Source organism: Dipodomys merriami, unplaced genomic scaffold (assembly GCF_024711535.1).
Source record: "Dipodomys merriami isolate MVZ:Mamm:240054 unplaced genomic scaffold, mDipMer1.0.p SCAF_33, whole genome shotgun sequence".
NCBI lineage: Eukaryota > Metazoa > Chordata > Mammalia > Rodentia > Heteromyidae > Dipodomys > Dipodomys merriami.
In genome coordinates this window covers 907501-928307 of record NW_027204826.1, presented here as the reverse complement: position 1 = coordinate 928307, position 20807 = coordinate 907501, and the positions used below count along the sequence as shown (strand labels likewise).

Genomic DNA, 20807 nt, shown 5'->3' with positions numbered 1-20807 from the left:
GGGTAAGCTTTTGTGTTCAAGGTGAGCACTCTACCACTTTAAGCCACAGCATCACTTCCGGTTTTTTGGTGGTTCTTTGGGGATACGAGTCTCATAAACTTTCCTGCCTGGGCTGGCTTTGAAGCGTGATCCTCAGATCTCAGCCTCTCAAGTAGCTAGGATGACAGACTTGAGCCACCAATACCTGGCTCTTATTGACTTCTGCAAAGTTTACTGACCCCCTAGAGTCTGATTATTTTCTGTGAATGATGGCATCCAGTTAGCCATTTCTAGTCTGTATCTTAGAAGGAAGAATACATTATCACTCCTTTGTCCTCCTGAGTGGTATCTGTGTCCCCCTCCCCCATTTCTACCAGCCATCAGGGATCTAACAGCCTTAAATGTGTCCTCTTTAAGGACCTGTGCAGTTACCATGGCAACAAGAACTTGTTGTAAGCCTCAGAGTGGCGTCTTGGTTCTTTCTTTGAAGGAAAGAACGATGGAAGCTGGGCCTGCAAGCTACCTGTTTGGGTAAATCTCATAACATTAAAGAATTTCCAGCTGAAAGTTGAAATTAAATATTAGCCAGTTTCTGAGGACAGCCTTCTAGAATGAAACACTTGCAGTTAAGCGGAAGGGAAATCTAGGAAATGCTGCTTCCTCCAGTAGTGTCCCATGGATCGCTGCGTGCCTGGTGCGCTAGAGATGCAGGTTCACTTTCACTTATGACCTCTGAAGAGTGACACAATCCATCGAGGCACAGTTAAAAGTGACAAAAAGGTTTACACTATTGACACCAGAAAGGGGTCCTGTGACTACCTTGTCCTGGGCTAGATACCCAGAACCAAGAGCAGCCTCAACCTCCAAACCTCCAAGCCTCCAATAGGCAGCCCCGACCCCCCGACCTTCATGAGTTGCTCTGCAAACCTCCAAACCTCAGACTCCAAAGCTCCAAAGGGGAAGGCGTTGCCTTTTCTCCCTCCTCCTCTGCAGGCCTCTGCACGCTCCACAGGCCTCTCTAGAGGGAGGCCCAGATGGCCCCTCCAGGCCTGCCCTGCCCTCCCAGGCCTGCCCTGCCCTCCCAGGCCTGCTCTACCCCGGCAGGCCTTCCCCTCCTGCGGTCTCTCTCCATCGCACTGCCCCCCACTCCAGCGGGGCTGCTCTCCACTCTACTCCCCTCAGGACCCCCAGGAGTCTATAGACCCACATAGGCTGCACCCCTCCCCCACGAATGGTTTCAACCCGCCATTCATGCTCCTCCCCCGAGCGGCTTCCGGTCCAATCCCCATAGGCAGTTTAGCATGTGGGGCTCGGCACCCTACCCCCTCCAGCAGCACGCTCCGCCCACTTCAGCGGCATGCCCCGCCCCTTTGGCGGCATGGCACGCCCCATTGGGCAGAGGCGTCAGCTTCTTGATGCCCCGCCCCCTCCAGCCGGCCAGGCCTTGGGGCCACGCTGATTATCAGGCCACGCTGATTATCCGGCCCCTGCTGGTTATTACATTACCAGGGCTGGCTTTGAACACCAGCCTGCTTGCTTGCTTTTTTCCTTCCTTCCTTCCTTCCTTCCTTCCTTCCTTCCTTCCTTCCTTCCTTCCTTTCCTTCTTTCTTTCCTTCCTTTCCTTCTTTCTTTCCTTCCTTCCTTCTTTCCTTCCTTCCCTCCCTTCTTTCCTTCCTTCTTTCTTCCTTTCTTTTTTTCTTTCTTTCTTTTTTTTCTTCCTTTTTCTTTCCTTCCTTCCTTTCCTTCCTTCCTTCCTTCCTTCTTTCCCCTCTTTCTTTCTTTCTTTCCTTCCTTCCTTCTTTCTCTCTTCCTTCCTTTCTTCCTTCCTTCCTTCCTTTCTTCCTTCTTTCTCTCTTCCTTCCTTTCTTCCTTCTTTCTCTCTTCCTTCCTTCCTTTCTTTCTCTCTTTCTTTCTTTCCTTTCTTCTTTCTTTCTTTTTCTTTCTCTCTCTCTTTCCTTCTTTCCTTTCCTTTCTGTGTGCCATTCCTAGGACTTTAACTCAGGGCCTGAGCTTCATTTTGCTTAAAGTTAGCTCTCCCACCAATTTCTTTTTTTTTTGTGGGGAGGAGGAACTGGGGAAGGTGGAGTTTATTGGAGATAAGCGTCCCACAGACTTTCCTGCTCGGACTTCAAACCAGGATCCTCAGATCTCAGCCTCTTGTGTAGTAGGATTACAGGTGTGAGCCACCTGCGCCAGTCCTTATTTGGTAGTTGGGATGTCACTGTCCCTTTTCTTTTATCTCAGTGTTTTTGTTTTGTTTTGTTTACTGTAGCGACACCAGTTTCTGTTCTGATCAGCATATTTCAGCAACACATTATAATTAATTTCATTATGGCCATCTAACAGGTCTAATGTAATAGCTTGTTGGGGCTTCAACTTACATTTTTTTTGGTGATGCCACATTGAGTATCTTTTTGTATATCCATTGGCCACTTATTATACATCTCATTTAGAAAAATGTCTAATTTAGTCTTCTGTCCATACAAAACTCAGGCTGGATACTTTTAAATAATAGTTTTTCCTTGGGAGGGGTGGTGGTACTAGGATTAGAACTCAGGACCTCATGTTTGCTGGACCAGTGCTCTACCACTTGATCCACACCCTAAATTATAGAGTTCTTTATGTTTATTTTGTATGTGTGTTTGTGCGTGTGTGCGTGTGTATGTATCTGTGTGTGCTGGAACTGGGGCTTGAACTCAGGACCTTTAGCTTTTGTGCTCAAGGCTGGTGCCCTACTACTTGAGCCACAGCCCCACTTCTGGATTTTTAGTATTTAATTAGACATAAGAGTCTCACTGACTTTCTTGCCTGGGCTGGCTTTGAACCAGGATCCTCAGATCTCAACCTCCGGAGTTGCTAGGATGACAGGTGTGAGCCTCTGGGGCGTTTGGCTGTCATGCTTGTATTTTATTGCTGTCTCCTGGAAACATCCTTTCACTCCAGATGGAAGTAGGAGAAGAGGAAAAGTCACATGACCTCATCCAGGTCAGTGTGATCAAACCTGTCCTCTGGTGGACAAATAAAGAAAGCAAGAGGCAAGGCAGAAGGTGAGGCAGGTGAGTGATGCTGTCCCAGGCCTGGGGCATCAGTGGACAGGGATGTGTGGAGGTTGGAGACAACTGGTTGTCATGGTTACAGAGGCAGGTACCTTTCCCTGGTGATGCTCAGGGGATTGGAGCCTGGCAGGGAGAGAGCGATAGCCATGAAGGAGGGATAACAGAAAAGCTGCATTGATTCCTTGGGTTCCTTGAGAAACAAGATGCGTGTGTCAGAGGACTGGTGAAATTCCCAAGGAGCTGGGGTTGAGTAGTGGGCGTTGGGGTGTTGGGCATTGGGCTAGCGCCTGGAGTCTATGGCATTGATGAAGAGTGGGATGGAAAATTGGAAAAGAAGTGAGGTTAACATGCCATGCTTTGTGGGTCGTGAATACGTGCTGTTCCCTGGAAATCTGGAAAGGCCTGGAAGATTTTCCTATCACAGGTAGCACTGGAATCTTGCAAAGGTTGGTGTCACCTTTGTAGAGTCACAGTGGTAGCTTACATTTATTTATTTGTTTGATGGTGATGATGATGATGATGATGATGATGATGATGATGATGATGATGATGATGATGATAATGTGTGTGTGTGTTTGTGTGTGTTGGTACTGGGGCTTGAACTCAGACCCTAGGGATTATCTCTTAGTTTTCTCACTCAAGACTCGGGACTCTACCACTTGAACCACAGCTCCACTTCCAGCTTTTTTTGATGGTTCATTGGAGGTGAGAGTCTCATGGACTTCCCTGTCCAGGCTGGCTTTGAACCTCAATCCTCAGATCTCAGCCTCTCAAATGGCTAGGATTATAGGTATGAGCCATCAAATCTTGGCTTCCTATTTCTTAAAATAAATTATAATTATCTTTAAGTGGCTTTACAACTTATGAGTACAATATATACTTTTTAATTTATATATATATTTTTTTTTTTTTCCGTCGGTCATGGAGCCTGAACTCTGGGCCTGGGTGCTGTCCCTGAGCTCTTCAGCTCAAGGCTAGTGCTCTACCACTTGAGCCACAGCGCCACTTCCAGCTTTTTCTTCTTATATGGTGCTGAGGAATCGAATCCAGGGCCTCATGCATGCAAGGCAAGCACTCCACCACTGAGCCATCTTCCCAGGCCTTTAATTTATATTTTTTATATTTAAGTTCTTAAACATTATCTTTGTCATTGTACAAAGAGGTTTCTCTACGATATGTGAGTTTGTGAGTATAACACATCTTAAGCAGTATCACCCTTCCTTCCCCCCCCAACCCTCCCCTCCCCTCCCTTCAAGTTATCTGGTCCCATTTTCACACACACACACACACACACACACACACACACACACACACACACACACACACACACACATTGAGTATTATGACTATATTTTCCCACCCTTCCTCTCTCCATTTAAATGTCCCCCCTCCTTTAATCTCTCCCTGGCAAAACATTTCAGCCTCCTGATACTCATTTTGTTAAGTGTTCAAAAAAAGTTACACCATGGGAATCCTCCCCTTTATATACTTTACTTTGGTCAATTTGTGTGTGTGTGTGTGTGTGTGTGTGTGTGTGTGTGTGTGCGCACACGTGCACGCATATGAGCCTGTGTTTTCATATGGATTTATAATTTAGATCTAAGTCCCACCTCTGAGAGAACACACACACACACACACACACACACACACACACACACACACACACACACACATCCTTTGTCTCTCTGAGCCTGACTTTCTTCACTTAACATAATTCTTCTCAGGTTCATCCATTTTCCTGCAAATGACATATCATTCTTCCCAATGGATGAGTAAAATTCTATTATCTGTCATCTATCTATCCTATCTATCCTATCTATCCATCTATCTATCTACCACTCATCTATATGTATATATACATGTGTTACATGATGTACACATTATATATAGATATTATATATATATATCAATCTATTTTTGGACAGCTGGGACTGTCCAGGGTGGCCCTGGGGAAGTTATCTAACTCTCTCTGCCAGAGTTTCTTTCTGTGTAAAATGAGAACAAGAATAATATTTTCCTCCCAGGGTTTCGGGAAGAACTGAATGAGATCATACATTTAAATCCCTTAACATGGGCTGGGAAGGTGGCTCAGTGGTAGAGCACTTGCCTTGCATGCATGAGGCCCTAAGTTCGATTCCTCAGCACCACATAAGCAAAAAGAAAAAAGCTGGAAGTGGCGCTGTGGCTCAAGTGGTAGAGTGCTAGCCTTGAGCTGAAGAGCTGAGGGACAGTGCCCAGGCCCAGAGTTCAGGCCCCACGACCAGACCCCCCCCAAAAAAATCCCTTAACAGTGTTTCTGGCCCAGTAAATATTACTTCTCCTTAGTATTCTGGTTATTGCTAGTTGATGACCAATAGATATTTGCTTCTGTTCTCACCTGCAAGATTTTTCCACATCAAGCTTGCTGTCTGAGTCAGAGGCCAAGACAGGCACTCTTGGGGAACAGAGGTTTAGGATAAACATCTTATTCTGTAAAATCACAGAAACTAAGCCTGATGTCTGTGGCTCATGCCTGTAACCTAGCTATGCTGAGGTCTGAGGATCACAGTTCAAGGCCAGCCAGGGCAAGAATGTGCTGACTTTGAGTGGTAGAGTGCTAGCATTGAGTAAAAAAGCTAAGAGACAGTGCTCAGTCCCTAAGTTCAAGCCCCAGTACCAGCATACACACACACACACACACACACACACACACACACACACACACACATGCACACACACACACACACACACACACACACACACCTCACTACCACTACCACCACCACTACCGCCACCAACTAAGAAAATCACATAAGCTAGATCAGGTGAAAACTATGCCTATAAGTACTCTTTCTTTTTCTTTTTCTTTCTCTTTCTTTCTTTCTTTCTTTCTTTCTTTCTTTCTTTCTTTCTTTCTCTCTCTCTCTCTCTCTCTCTCTCTCTCTCTCTCTCTCTCTCTCTCTCTCTCTCTCTCTCTCTCTCTCTCTCTCTCTCTCTCTTTCTTTCTTCCTTTCTTTTGTCCTGGGGCTTGAACTCAGGGCCTGGGCACTGTCTCTGAGCTTTGCTCAAGGCTAGCACCTTACCACTTAAGCCACAGCGCCACTGCTGGCTTTTTCTATTTATGTGGTGCTGAGGAATTGAACCCAGGGTTTCATGCATGTTAGGCAAGCACTCTACCACTAAGACACATTCCCAGCCCCTATTACTATCTGGACTTCCTTTCAGATGGAGCTAAGCATCCTGTCACTGAGGAATGGGTGGAAATGAAGGTCTGAGGCAAACCCTGAATGGAGTTGATGCTGTCTGTCTGCCTGTCTGCCATGTGGAGTGACACCATATTTGCGTCTGTCCATCAAGCTGACGTGAAGCTGGCCCGAAGCTCGCCAGTCTGGCTCAGGTATTTTTGGAATGGTCCTATGATCTTTTGCTTCCATGAGTTCAGAGAAAGCTTAGCAAATGCCTTTTCTAACCTACAGTGTGACTCCAGATACACCCAGAGCCACTAATTGGATGCCAAGAGCTTGCTTTCCCGCTGAAGCAGTGTTGGGTTCTAATAATATTCCATTATTAGACACGTCTCTTCCTGCCTGGACAGCTCCAGTGGCCGCATCACTGACCTTCAAGTACTTTTCCAACAGCCTTGTCCTCCATGTTTCTGACTGGCATCTCCATTTCTCTATTCAAGAGACTTTAGCCAGGAACTGGTGGTGCATGCTTATAACCACACCTGTGATCGGGAGGCCGAGATGGGAGGATTGAGGACAGAGGCCAAGCCAGGCAGCAAAGTCCATAAGACTCGAATCTCCAATTAACCACCAAAGAAAGAAATCCAAAAGCAGTATTGTGGCTCAAATGGTCAAGCACTGGCCTTGAGCGCAAAAGCTCAGGGACAGGGCCCAGGCCCTGAGTTCAAGCCTTCAGGATTGGCACATAAAAAACAACAAACAAAACCCTTTAGTAGTTCCTTATGATTTGAGTCTTGATGCTCAGTGAAGAAGAGAGGGGCCCTGCTTACTGAGCTTCTAGAAACCTCTCAGGGGAGTGTGGTTCCTGGGCCACAAGTTTGGGGTCTGTGGGTTGACAAATCTTGACCCTCTAATCAAGATGAGGGGTTATAACACGTATTCCCTTGTGTGTGTGTGTGTGTGTGTGTGTGTGTGAATGCCAGTACCGGGTCTTGAACTTTGGACTCTGTGCTCTCTTTGGCTTTTTTGCTCAAGGCTGGCCCTCTATAGCTTAAGCCAGCCCACACTTACCATGAACCTCATTAAATTCCAAATGATGGCTGGAGCTGGATCATGGGGGGAGGAGAGGGAGGGGAGGGTTGAGCTGACAGGAGAGGAAGGTGTTTCTTTCCTGCTGGGTCATTGATTCAGAGTCAGTGGGAAAGGGCGAGGCCATCAGAGAGACAAAGGAAAATATGTTGCAGATTACCCACTTCCAAAGCATTCTCTTAGGCCGGAGCTGGTCACTCACGCCTGTAATCCTAGCTACTCAGGAGGTTGAGATCTGAGGATCGTGGTTCCAGGTCAGGAGATCTGAGGATCGTGGTTCCAGGTCAGCCTAGGCAGGAAAGTCCATGAGACTCTTATTTCCCATGAACCACAAAACTGGAAGTGGCGCTGTAGCTCAAAGTGGTAGAGCACTAGCCTTGAGTAAAAAAGCTCAAGGACAACTCCCAGGCCCTGAGTTCAAATCCCACGACTAACAATTTTTTTAATTAAAAAAAAATCTTTAAGTAGTTATACAAAGGGGTTTCACCAGAACACGTCAGGGTGTGAGTACAATGCATCTTGATCCACGTCACCCCTTTCGTCATCTCCCCCGCCGCCCCCCCTCAAGTCACCGATTCCATTTTGATGTTGACTATTAGGACTGTATTCAGTGTGTATATGTATACCTATCTATCTCTATACAAGCATATATACATATATATGTGTGTCTGTGTATATATATATATGTATATACATATAGACACGTATACACATTCGCATGTGAATACAAACTCCATTGTATATATACAATCTATTGTATGTATATATTTATCCATATATTATGTCCATATTTGTCTATCATCTCTCTGTGCGTCCATCCATCCATCTATTTATCCATCCGTCTGTCTCTATCTCGTTTTCCTGATGTATTCATCCACTGAAGGGCATCTGGGCTGTTACATAACTGGGCTGTGCTGAGAAGTGTCCTGAGTATTTTTGGCAAATGGTCACGTGTGGCGGCCACAGCCTGAGATGGTCGGGGCTTGGGGAGGCTCAGCCGTGAGACAAAGCACCGGGGGCCTGAGGCAAGGCCCCCCGGGCGGGAGAGGACCCGGATCACCGCGACCTTGATAGCAGTGAGGTCATCACCTCCCAAGATGTAATCTTGGTGCGTTTCCTCCAGGCCAGGAGCCCATCTCATTCCAAGGTACTTGTTCTGAGACAGTGGGCCATTTTCCCCCAGATTGCTTTGGGAAGAGAGTTTGCTCCCTCTTTGGACTACAATGGAAGCTCGAAGTTCCACACTGCAGGGAGTGTGGAAGGCTGGGAGCCCTGAGTCCCCTCTTCCTGGTGTTGACCTTGGCCAGAAGACACCCAAAGTTCTAGTCCTTGTGGGAGCAGCCTGCATCTGATGACTAAAGAGGAGATAAAATGAGCCGGGCGCTGTGGCTCACGCCTGTAATCCTAGCAACTTAGGAGGCTGAGGTCTAAGGATGAAGGTTCTAAGCCAGCCTGAGTAGGAACATCTGTAATATTCTTATCTCCAATGAACCACCAAAAAGCCGAAAGTAGAGCCGTGGTTCAAGTGGTAGAGCACTAGCCTTGAGCAAGAAAGCTCAGGGACAGTACCCAGGCCATGAGTTCAAGCCCCAGGACCAGCATACACTCACAAAATGGATATTAGCTGATCTGGTCCCCTTCTTCCCATTTGGGGAAAGTTGTGGGACCACCTGACCTATACAACTTCCTTTGGTTTGCCTGTCTGGCTTCCTTCCTTCCTTCCTTCCTTCCTTCCTTCCTTCCTTCCTTCCTTCCTTCCTTCCTTCCTTCCTCCATTCCTCCATTCCTCCTTCCCTCCCTCATTCCTCTCTCTTTCCCTCGCTCCTCCCTCTCTCTCCCTCCTTCCTTCCTTCTTCCCTCCTTCCTTACTCTCTCCCTCCCTCCTTTCCTCCCTCTTCTTCCTTCCTTCTTTTCTCCCTCCTTCCTTCCCTCCTTCTTTCTCTCCCTCCCTCCACTCCCTCCCTCCCTTCCCTTCCTCTCTCCTTCCTTCCTTCCTTCCTTCCTTCCTTCCTTCTTTTGCTTTCTCTCTTTCCTTTCTCTCTTTCTTTCTTTTCCTTTCTGCCAGTGTTGGATCTTGAACTCAGGACCTGGGCACTATCCCTTAGCTTTTTCACTCAAGGCTGGCACTCTACCATTTGAGCTATAGTTCCACTTCTGGCTTTTTGTTGGTTAAACGGATACAAGAATCTCACAGATTCCTACCCAAACTGTTTTGAACCTTGATCCTCAGAACCCACTTTCCTGAGTAGCTGGGATTACAGGTGTGAGCCATGGTACCCAGCCTACATACACCCACCTGCATCTTGATATCCTTTTCTCCAGAACAACAGACTTTACCACCCACTTCTGAACGGTTTCAGTGCTCCTCTTAATTTGGAAATAATCACTACACATTGGATTTCTATTCAGCACCTCCTACTACCACTCTAGGAATTAACAAATACCAAAATATTCATGTAAAAATATTTCTCCCTTTAGAGAACATTCCTCCCTGTTCCCGGTACCTCTGTGTAATGCTGTCTGGCAGGAGTTGACTGTGGGTTTAATGAGACTGTCTTGGGAACCTGGCATCTGCGTGAGGCAGGGTGAGGGGAGCGCGGAGCTGGGCTAGAACAGATAGTGTGGAAGTGCAGGGTGTGGGGGTGCAGGGCAGCACGAAATCTCCCTGTCTGTGAAGGTCATGAATCCCAGAAACAGAGCTGGGAGCCAGTGGTTCAAACTTGTCACCCCAGCTACTCAGGAGGCTGAGATCTGAGGACCAAGGTTCAAAGCCAGCCTGGGTAGGAAAGTCCATGAGACTCTTATCTTCAATGAACCACTAGAAAACTAGAAGTAGCGCTGTGGATCAAGTGGTAGAGCACTAGCCTTAAGCAAAAAAGCTCAAGGACAGTGCCAGGACCACAAGTTCAAGCCCCCAACTGACAAAATAAATAAGAATAAAAATAATAAAATGAAATAAAATAGTAAAATAATAAAAATTAAGCTAAAACTAAATTAAATTTAAAAATAAAACAAAATAATAGAATTAAATTAAAATGGAATGAATTAAATTGAAAATAAAATATTAGAAGAAAATAAAACATTTAAAATAAAATAAAATTAAAAATTAGATTAAATTAAGTAATAAGAAATACAAATGAGGGCTGGGAAGGTGGGTCAGTGGTAGAGCGGTTGCCTTGCATGCATGAGGCCCTGGGTTCGATTCCTCAGCACCACATAAGAAAAAAGCCGGAAGTGGCGCTGTAGCTCAAGTGGTAGAGCACTAGCCTTGAGCTGAAGAGCTGAGGGACAGTGCCCAGGCCCAGAGTTCAGGCCCCACGACCGGACCCAAAAAAAAAAAGAAAAGAAAAGAAAAAAAATACAAATGAAATAAAAAATAAAATGATATAAAAATAATGAAAATGGAATGAAATACAAAAATAAAGAATCAAATGAAATGAAAGAAAAATAAAATAAAATGGAATGAGATAACAAATTAATTAAAATAAGTGTGGCTGGGTGCCAGTGGCTGTAATCCTCGCTACTCAGGTGGCTGAGATCTGAGGATCACGGTTCAAGTCCAGCCTGGGCAGGAAAGTCCATGAGACTCTTCTCTCCAATGAACCACCAGAAACCCGGAAGTGGCACTGTGGCTCAAATGGTAGAGCAGTAGCCTGGAGCTGAAGAACTCAGGGACAACACCCAGGCCCAGAGTTCGACAGACAAAAATAAAAAAATAAGTAAACGTAAAAGTAAAATACACTTATAAAAAGAAAATGAAACAAAAATGTAATAAAATAATAACTTTAAAATAGAATCAAATACAAATTAAATTAAAAATAATAGTGAAATACTATAACCTCAAATCAGATAAAAGCCAATAAAATATGGATCTGTTAGTTGGTCAGTCCTGGGGGAGCCTGGGATGATGGAGGGAAACGAGTCAGAGCCCAGAGCTGCAGAGCTGGATCTCCTGGGCCGTTGGGATCCTGCTTGGAGTCACTGTCTGGTACTAACTCTGATTCACCCCTTCAGGCATCCATTTCCCAGACATCACCACTCTGGCTTTTCCCCTTTATGAGGGTCCTGGAAAAGGAATTGAGGTCCTCAGACACAGGTGTATTGAGTGAAAAAAAAAAGGGAGGGGTGTTTTAATTGTGTTTCTAGGTAATGACGTTGACCCAGTACCCCACCCCTCAGACTCGAACTTTCCTTCCATGTCCATCCTTCCATGTCTGTGTCACGGAATTCAACAAATCAAGCATCGGTCCCAATGAATCACAAGTGCCTCGCGGACAGCTGTGGAACGAGCGAGCACACAGGTTCACTCCAGATGTTTGTTAGTTCTGGAGGAAGTGTACTGTCAGAGAAAGGCGGTTGGTCTAGCCTGGTGGAGGAGAATTTCGCTTGTTTTTGCCCCTGCCCCCCATCAGATGTAAACAAAACATTCCAACTTGGGAAACTGTGTCAAGCTGAGTCACTGTGCATGAATTGGAAGTTGTAATGCCAGCAACCTGCAAAAAGTTGAGAAAATTGGTCCCGGGCCTGCAATCCCCACTGTAAGAAACTTGCCTCAGTGGACCATTTCTATATCCCCACTCTCTCCAGTCATACGGACCCTCTGAGCTTAACAAAAACCCACTCACACCCATGGCTACATAGAACCTGGGTTCAAGTCCACCCCTCATTTTTTGTGTGCCATTTGGGGGGTTTGAACTGAGGGCCTTGGTGCTATCCCTGAGCTCTTTTGCTCAAGGCTAGTGCTCTACCACTTGAGCCACAAGCTCCCCTTCTGGCTTCTTCTTAGAGATAAGAGTCTCACAGACTTTCCTGCCCTGGCTGGCTTCGAACCACAATCCTCAGATTTCAGTCTCCTGAATAGCTAAGATGACAGGTGTGAGCCACCAGTGCCCAGTTAAGAAGTTTAAATAGGAAACCAAGTTCAAGGGGAGAAAGGCTCCATTTGATTTGGGGTGTTTGAGTCTTGAGAGCGTCTGGGAAGACATCCCCTGGGCGGAAGGACATGGTGGAAGCTGGGAGGGACAGGAAGTGGAGAGGAATATGTGGGCTTCATTCACCTTCAAGTCTGAGGCCGGGACTTGAAATGGGGAAGTTATTCATGGAAGAAGTCAGTACAAATGTTAGAAGCCCTAGCCCGAGGGATGATGGGAAGCAGACGAGTGTTCTGTAGAGACTTCTGTGGTGTCTTCCAGAGACTGCTCCTGGCTGGCTCTGGTGGCTCACGCCTGTCATTCTAGCTACTCAGGAGGCTGAGATCTGAGGATCCAGGTTCAAAGCCAGCCTGGACAGGCTGAGACTGCTATCTTTAACGAACTGGAAAAAAGCCAGAAGAGTCTCGAGGGATTTGGAGCTCCTGATTAGAGCAGTAGAGCTAGAGGTAGGCAGGTTTTGTGGAGAGAGGAGGCAGGGAGGCCACGGCAGAGGCTGGCCTTCAGGTCTTCATCTTGCTAAGCTGTAATAGTAGCTGCTCCAAGGAGCCACGCTGTTGGCCCTCTCCCGGTCACACGCCACATTTTAGTTAAGGTATTTGTGTGTAACATACACAGGGCACTGTGTTTACATACGTGTTTATAATTTAGATCTGGCTTCCACAATGAGGGCAGTCGAGAAGAGCATTCTGGCTTTCCAGGCTTGCTTAGAGTGCATCCTTCTCTACTCCCAACAAGAAGTCTTCCACTCTTCCCAGGGTGCTGTGTGCCCCCTTCCTAACGATCACCCCACTCTGAGATGCCGTGAACCCCAGTGCTCTCCCAGGGGCGTGCTCTCTCAGTGCCAGGATGTTGTCCACGCCTCTGCGTGTGACTGAACTATTTTCAACGAACAGTTGCCATGGCAGCGTAAGAGCCCTGGGGAAGGCCATGGTGCGACTCCACTCATCAGCACGATCAAACGCCTGCCTTTCACTGATTGACAGAGCCAGGATCTCAGAGAGCTTCCTGATTGCAAAGGAAGAGCCTCAACAACAACAACGATAATAACAATGATAATACTAAGGGATTCCTGTGTTTCCTTTGTCCCATGCACATACTAGGGTTTGTAGCTGCTGGCTGCATCCTAAGTTTCCCGAGGACACCTTGCCTTGCTCACTCCCTCCATCTCCAGTGGCATCCTACTACATCCGTAAAATCTGGAAGCACAGCCAGCCCGGGCAGGAAAGTCCTGAGACTCTTATCTCCAACGAACCACCAGAAAACTGGAAGTGGCGCTGTGGCTCAAGTGGTAGAGCACTAGCCTGGAGCTGAAGAGCTGAGGGACAGCGCCCAGGCCCAGAGTTCAAGCCCCACAACTGACAAAAAATAAAAAATTAAAAAACAAATCTAGAAGCACAGACCATACCTCGGGCTTTTTGTCTGTGCAGGCACCCAGGCTTGAACTCAGAGCCTGGGCCTGCTCCCTTGGCTTTTTTGCTCAATGGTGGTTGCTCTAACAGAGCTACACCTCTTAATAGCCAAAACTGTTTTGGTAGTTAATTGAAGATAAACCTCATAGCAGGGTGCTGGTGGCTCACACCTTTCATCCTAGCTATTCAGGAGGCTGAGATCCTAGGATTGCAGCTTGAAGCCAGCCTGGGTGAGAAAGTCTATGAGACTCTTACCTCCAATGTACCACTAAAAAAGCCCAAAGTGGTGCTGTGGCTCAAAGTGGTAGAGCCCTAGCCTTGAGCAAAAAAGCTCAAGGACAACACCCAGGCCCTGAGTTCAAGCTCCAGGTCTGGCACCAAAAAAAAAAAAAGTGTCTGAGATTTGTGTGCCTGTCTGACTTCAAACCTCCATCCTCAGATCTTAGCCTCTTGAGTAGATAGACTGACAGGCATGAGCCACCAGCACCAGGAATTGGTATATACATATACATATTATACATAGATACGTATAATATGTGTGTGTGTATATATATGTGTGTGTGTTTTATCTCTTGCTAATTTCTTGGGAGGAGAAAATGTGTTCCTTGGCTCCTGCAAGCCAAATCTGCAGCAGGACTCCTCCTTCCTCTTCTGTAGATCTTTGCTGCGGATCTTGCTTTGTGGGATAGTCTGGACTCAGGGCCCTGATGAGTTGGAAAACAAGAGTTCCCTGGCCTGTAAAGTTCAGTCTGCCTAGGGCCCCGGATGCTAGCCTGTGCAGCCAAGGGCCTCTGCCATCGGTCTCAACTGACCAAGCCAGGAGACCTCCAGCCCTTCTCCACTCACGACCTCCCTCAGAGCCCTTCTTCCCGGCCCCAGCAGTAAAGTTGTGACTCCCTCCTAAGCCTTTCCTCTGATGAGTGAGGTCTATTAATGGTACAAGAGCCACATGAGTGGTGTTGTTTCCTTTTCCCAGATGAAAAAAATAAAGCACCTCCCGTCTTTTATTTCATTCATTCACTGATGTTTATTTTTATTTTTGGTGCTGCTACTTGAGCTTGAACTTGGAGCCCTGCGCTTGACTTTTTCCTCCCTCAAGACCACTTGAGCCACAGCTTCACTTCCAGCTTGTTGGTGGTTCACTGGAGATAAGAATCTCCTGGACTTTCCTGCCTGGGCTGGCTTTGAACCACCATCCTTAGATCTCAGCCTCCTGAGTAGCTGGGTTTACAGGCCTGAGCCACCAGCCCCTGGCTAATATGTCCTTTTATTTATTCTAAATCATCTTTGGTGCACTTCAGCAATGATTTGTTTGCCCAGGCCCTGAGTGATCCAAGATCCACAACCAACCAAAACAAATTTTTAAAAATTAATTAATAAAAACAAGCATGGCAGAAGGCCTGATGCATCTTTGGTCCAGACACAGACCTCAGTTCAAATCTCCAGAGAGATTCTTGGGGAGTGGGGGTGGGTGGGCCTCTACACACAAAAGTTGCATCTCCACAGAAAGCCAGTTCTAGCCTCCCTGTTATGGAATATTTTCAAATCTTGAGCCTCTGGAGGGTCGAGAATCCCAGGGTTTTTAGACAAGATTATTTTAAAAGTACAAGGTGCTCACAGGATGCAAAAGCACAAGCTGGCATCCTCTAACTAGGTTAGCTACTCAGAGCTGCTCCTGGGAGCTGGGGGGTGTCTATTTTAGACATTTCGGAAGAGTACTGATGCTCGTGTCTTCTGCAGGCAGGGGATATTTAGGGACATTTATTTTTTGCTGAAATATTTCCTGAGTGCTTTTTTTTTTTAAATAAAGGACTTGAAATGGGAAAAGACTGTAGGAGCCTTTAGAAGAAGGTGAGAAGAAAGATAGTAATCATACTTTTGAGTTTTCATGTGGTGATGACTCCTTTAATAAAATTTCTTTAGGGCTGGGTAGTGGTGGCTCACACCTGTCATCCCAGCTACTCAGGAGGCTGAGATCTGAGGATCAAGGTTCAATGCCAGCCCAGGCAAGAAAGTCTGTGAGACTCTTATCTTCAATAAACTACTCAGAAAAAGTGGGAAGTGGTACTGTAGCTTAAGTGGTAGAGTGCTAGCCTTGAGCAAAACAAGCTCAAGGAAAAGTTTCCAGTTCCAGATTTCAAGCCCCAAGACAGGCAAAAATAAATAAAAAGATAAACAGAAATAAATACAAACATAAATAAAATCTCTTTTGAGAAGAAAAAAGATAGAAAGCCAGAGCATAGATGGCAGCATAAATTCCACATAAAAAAACAAACAAACAAAAAAACCTATACTCTCAGAACCAGCACTGGTGGCGCACAGCTGTAACCCTGGGTACTTAGGAAGCTGAGATCTGTAGATCTTAGTTCAAAGCCAGACCAGGAAGACAAATTTGTGAGACTCTTATCTCAACCAGTCAAAAGATGGCAGTGGAGTTGTGACTTGAATAGTAGAGTTTGAAAAAGCTCAGGGACAGTGCCTCTGCTCTGAGTTCAAGTCTCAGTACTGGCTGGCACGTGTTTGTGCATGTGCATGTGCGTGTGCACGTGCGCACGCACACACACACACAAATCAGAATAAAGTGACAGAAGTAGAGGGAAAAATCCATCTCTAGTATAGGAGGAAAATATATAAGTAAATCCAAAGTTTCTGTGGCTGTTCAGTACAAGAAAGGTAGAGGAAAAGGCAAATTCTTCTAAAAAGGGGGAAATAGTTGATTTCAATGCTCATCTACTAATTGGAACACAATCAAATTATGAAATTACAAGGGGATTGGGAAGTTTTTGTGCTCTTTGGTTCTGAGAATTACTAAGCATCATGTAAATAAAGGCAATGGCTTTTAAAGGAAGCATGTAGAAAGCCAGGCTCTGGGGACTCAGGCCTGTAATCCCGGCTCCTCAGGAGGCTGAGATCTGAGCAGCATGGTTCAAAGTCAGCCCAGGCAGGAAAGTTTGAGAGGCTTAGTCTTCAGTTAACCAGCAAAAGCTGGAATTGGAGGGGTGGCTCAAGTGGTAGAGAACCAGGAAGGAGCAACAGAGACCACTGTGGGGTTGGAAGTGTGGGTCGGTTGGTTGCTCACCAGCCAGTAGGTGGAAGTGTCAGGTACCAAGTTCTAGTCCAGATCTCAGAAAAAAAGAAGGATGGAAGTCTAGTGAGAGCACAAGGCCCCAAGTTCAAGTCCTAGTACTGGCAAAACAACAACTAAATAAACATGCCCCTCTCTAGATCCAGCTTGTGCAATATTGTGCCTGTAGTTTACACACAGTGAATTGTACACTTAAAATTTGTGATGAGGGTAGATCTTTGCCTAAGGGCAAATGTAATTGTAAAATGTAAAATAAGGAAAGAAAAGTTTATTTTGTAAAAGTCTTCCATTTTCAGTAGTAATTAAGGGTTGATGTTTTTTTGGGCCTGGCTTACTTCACTTAATATAACTTTTTCTAAGTCTTTTCATTTCCTAACAAATAGGGCAGTGTCATTCTTTCTGATGGAGGCATAGAATTCCTGTGTGTGTGTGTGTGTGTGTGTGTGTGTGTGTGTGTGTGTGTGTGTGTGTGTGTGTGTGTGTGTGTGTGTGTGTGTGTGTGTGTGTGCGCGCGTGCCAGTGCTGGGACTAAAACTCAGGGCTTAGGTGCTCTCCCTTAGATTTTTCACTCAAGGCTGGCACTCTACCACTTGAGTCACACCTCCACTTCTGGCTATTTACTGGTTGATCACAGATAAAATTCTCATGGACTTTCCTTCCTGGGCTGGCTTTGAACCATGATCCTCAGATGTCAGCCTCCAGAATAGCTAGGATGACAGGCGTGAAGCACCGGCGCCCGGCTCGCAGATGACTTTTATTAGTGTGTTTTAGTCAACCTTCAGTGAACTAATAACTAGTTTAATAATTTAAATGCTGTGGAGGGAAAGTTCAGAACGCTTTTAAAATCATTCCAGAAGGGTTAGCAGAAAGTTGTGGCAAAAAAGGGAACCCTACTGCATTGTTAGTGGGAGTGTAAACTTGTTCAACCACTTTTGGAAAGCAGTATGGAGGTTCCTCAAAAGACTTCACATAGAGCTCCCCTATGATCCTGCAATCCTACTTTTGGGAATTTACCCAAACAATCACAAACAAGGCTATACTAAAGCTATCAGCACAACTATGTTTATCACAGCATTATTTACCATAGCTAAGGTATGGAACCAACCCAGATGCCCCTCAGTAGATGAATGGATCAAGAAAATGTGGTATATGCCTCCATCAGAAAGAATGACATTGCCCCATTTGTTAGGAAATGGAAAGACTTAGAAAAAGTTATATTAAGTGAAGTAAGCCAGGCCCAAAGAAACATAGGTCCCATGGTTTCTCTTATTTAAATAACTACTATACATCTGGGACAAGCAGAAAAGGTCAAAAGCTATGTACCTATGACCATATAAAATGATGTTAAGCAAAATGAACCCCAAGATAGGGACACAAGTGGTTTTTTTTTCTTGCTATTGTTTTTAATATATTTATAATGTACTATGTGATTTTTTTTTTGTTTCTTTTGTATGCTCTTCCCCCACGGTATAACCTCTGTTTTCACTGTATTTGATTCAGGGGAAGGAAAATAACAAAATGCTTAAATAAGGATACAGGATGACCCATTGTAACAATGTGATGTACAAGACACTATGTTGAAAATGAACTTTACAACTTAGGGTGGGGGGAGGGAGGGGGTGCTGTGGGGGGAGAGGGAGTAGTTGGAGAGGTGGGGAGGGAAGGGATGGTAGGGGGAAAACAAAGGAGGAGGTAACAATGCTCAATAGGAAATGTCCTCATTACCTTACTCATGTAACGTAACCCCTCTGTACAGTATTTTTACAATAAAAAATATATATGAAGAAAGTTGTGGTAAAGTTGAATAAGAGTCCCCATACTTAAAAAAATAATAATAAAATCACAATGAAAAAATGACTCCTTAACATAAGTAAACAACTTGAATGGAGCACTACGTTTCTTTTGTGTGTAATTAGAAAGAAGAATCTCATGACTTTCCTGCCTGGACTGATCTTAAGTCAGTCTTAGATTTCAGCCTCCTGAATAGCTAGGATGACAGGCATGAGCCCCCATGTCTGACTCATTCAGTGCAATTGCATAAAGAGGTACAGGACCCAGTAGAGTATGTCTGGGGACCATAAGTTGGCCCAGACAATCATACATTTCAGTAATCGCTTAAATTCTGGTATCCAGATTTAAGCTTATGAACATATGACTTTAAACATTCAGTTAAAACTATTCATTGTAATTTGCTATACTAACAACATCATATTATTATACTTTGGAACAAATGGTTTAAAGTAAGCCTGTAACATATCTAATGAACACCTTCCTAGGTTATACATGCAACTTCTCAATGTACAGGTTTCTTCAACTGTTTTTTTTCTACCCAACTCTGAAAGTCACTATTCAAGGGCTTTATTGTGGTCCAAAGGGAAAAAGAACATAACTATGACCAATCAACATACTATATATGCATATTTGTATATGAACATACACATATATATATTTTAAAAGATGATACAGAAAGGATACAGCATATGATAAACCTCTTCACTAGGAAGGTATCATTTTTTTGGGGGGGTCCGGTCATGGGGTCTGAACTCTGGGTCTGGGCGCTGTCCCTCAGCTCTTCAGCTCAAGACTAGCACTCTATCACTTGAGCCACAGCACCACTTCCGGCTTTTTTCTTTTTTCTTATGTGGTGCTGAGGAATCGAACCCAGGGCCTCAGGCATGCAAGGCAAGCGCTCTACCACTGAGCCACCTTCCCAGCCCCAGAAGGTATCATTTTTGTATCACTATTAACACGCTAAATTATGTATTATGCCACTCTTCAAGTAATAGTTGACGCAATAAAATGCAAAGGTATCACAATGAGTCCACTTAACACAAATAGCTAGACAAACCAACATTTCTCTAAAAATTAATTTCTCATTTTCAGATTACTAGCCAAATACAAAGTTTTAGCCCCACAGATTAATGATAAAGGGCCATACACCGAAGTCAACACATATACCTAACATTTCAGTGTAAGCTTTGTCCATATACACAGCTGAATCAATTACAAATGTGGTTTTAACAGATGCTAGAGGAACTATTTTAAAAGTAGTTTTTTACAGGTATTAAGACTTCATCTTGCACATTGAAGTCATCATACAGAGCAAAGTCAGAGCTTTTATATTTGTTTATTCTTCATTTAACTTTTAAAACACTACTAGAGTTGAATATGACAACAAAAACCAATAGCAAGTAGTGAGCTTATCATGATTAATCCTTCACTACTGCATTTAAAATGAAAGTAGTGGGTGCTATTCACTGGCCACATTATGAGGTTGGACACTGAACACCACCTCTAGGGTGATATTCATCATCCTCATAAGTTTCTCCATTATAATGGCACCATCTTTCCTGATTTGGATCAAAGTGTACCAGTTCTACCTGATCCATTTCATCAGTCTCTTCTACTTCCTTCCTCTCATGAAGGAGGTTTTCCCAGCAAAGAGACTTTATCAGGAGAAAGGAAGCCGTTTTCAGGAAAGTTTACCTTAAACTCAATGATCAAGCACTCCTTTTCATATGGTCGTCGATAAGTTGGCAGGCCTTCATTCAGCACACACGTGATATCTCCATGCTTGATGGTCTGACCTGATGACTACAGTTCGGTTATCAAGAGTGGAGATTGGCCTTGGGAAGCCACACAATGCTTCAACCAGTTGTATGACCATACACATGCAAAGGTCTTCTCGTCTTGTAAAAACAGCATGGCCCGTCTGATCTAATACAATGGTGATATCTCCGGGCTCCAATCCTGGTTCTTGGTCTTCTTCATCATGGAATGTTATCTTCTGGCCATCTTTCATGCCTTTGTCAATATGAACTTCCAGAATCTCCTTCTCTTGAACTATCTTCCTTCCATTGCAGCTTTTACATCTGTCTTTAGGACTGATCCTTTCTCCATGGCCCTGGCACTGAATGCACACAGACTGAATCTGCTGAACCATCCCAGATCCTATCTGATGAATTCGTATTTGCATCCCAGTACCTCGGCAGCTGGGATAGCACTCCACTGTCCCCCGCCCCCTTTTTTTTTTTTTGGGTCCGGTCGTGGGGTCTGAACTCTGGGCCTGGGCGCTGCCCCTCAGCTCTTCAGC

General features: G+C 45.0%; 1 pseudogene; it reads right to left on the bottom strand.

Annotated features, from left to right (window-relative positions):
* Nucleotides 1-19980: 19980 nt before the first annotated feature.
* The window catches only part of LOC138841799 (dnaJ homolog subfamily A member 1-like), a 1401-nt pseudogene continuing 574 nt past the window's right edge, over nucleotides 19981-20807 (bottom strand).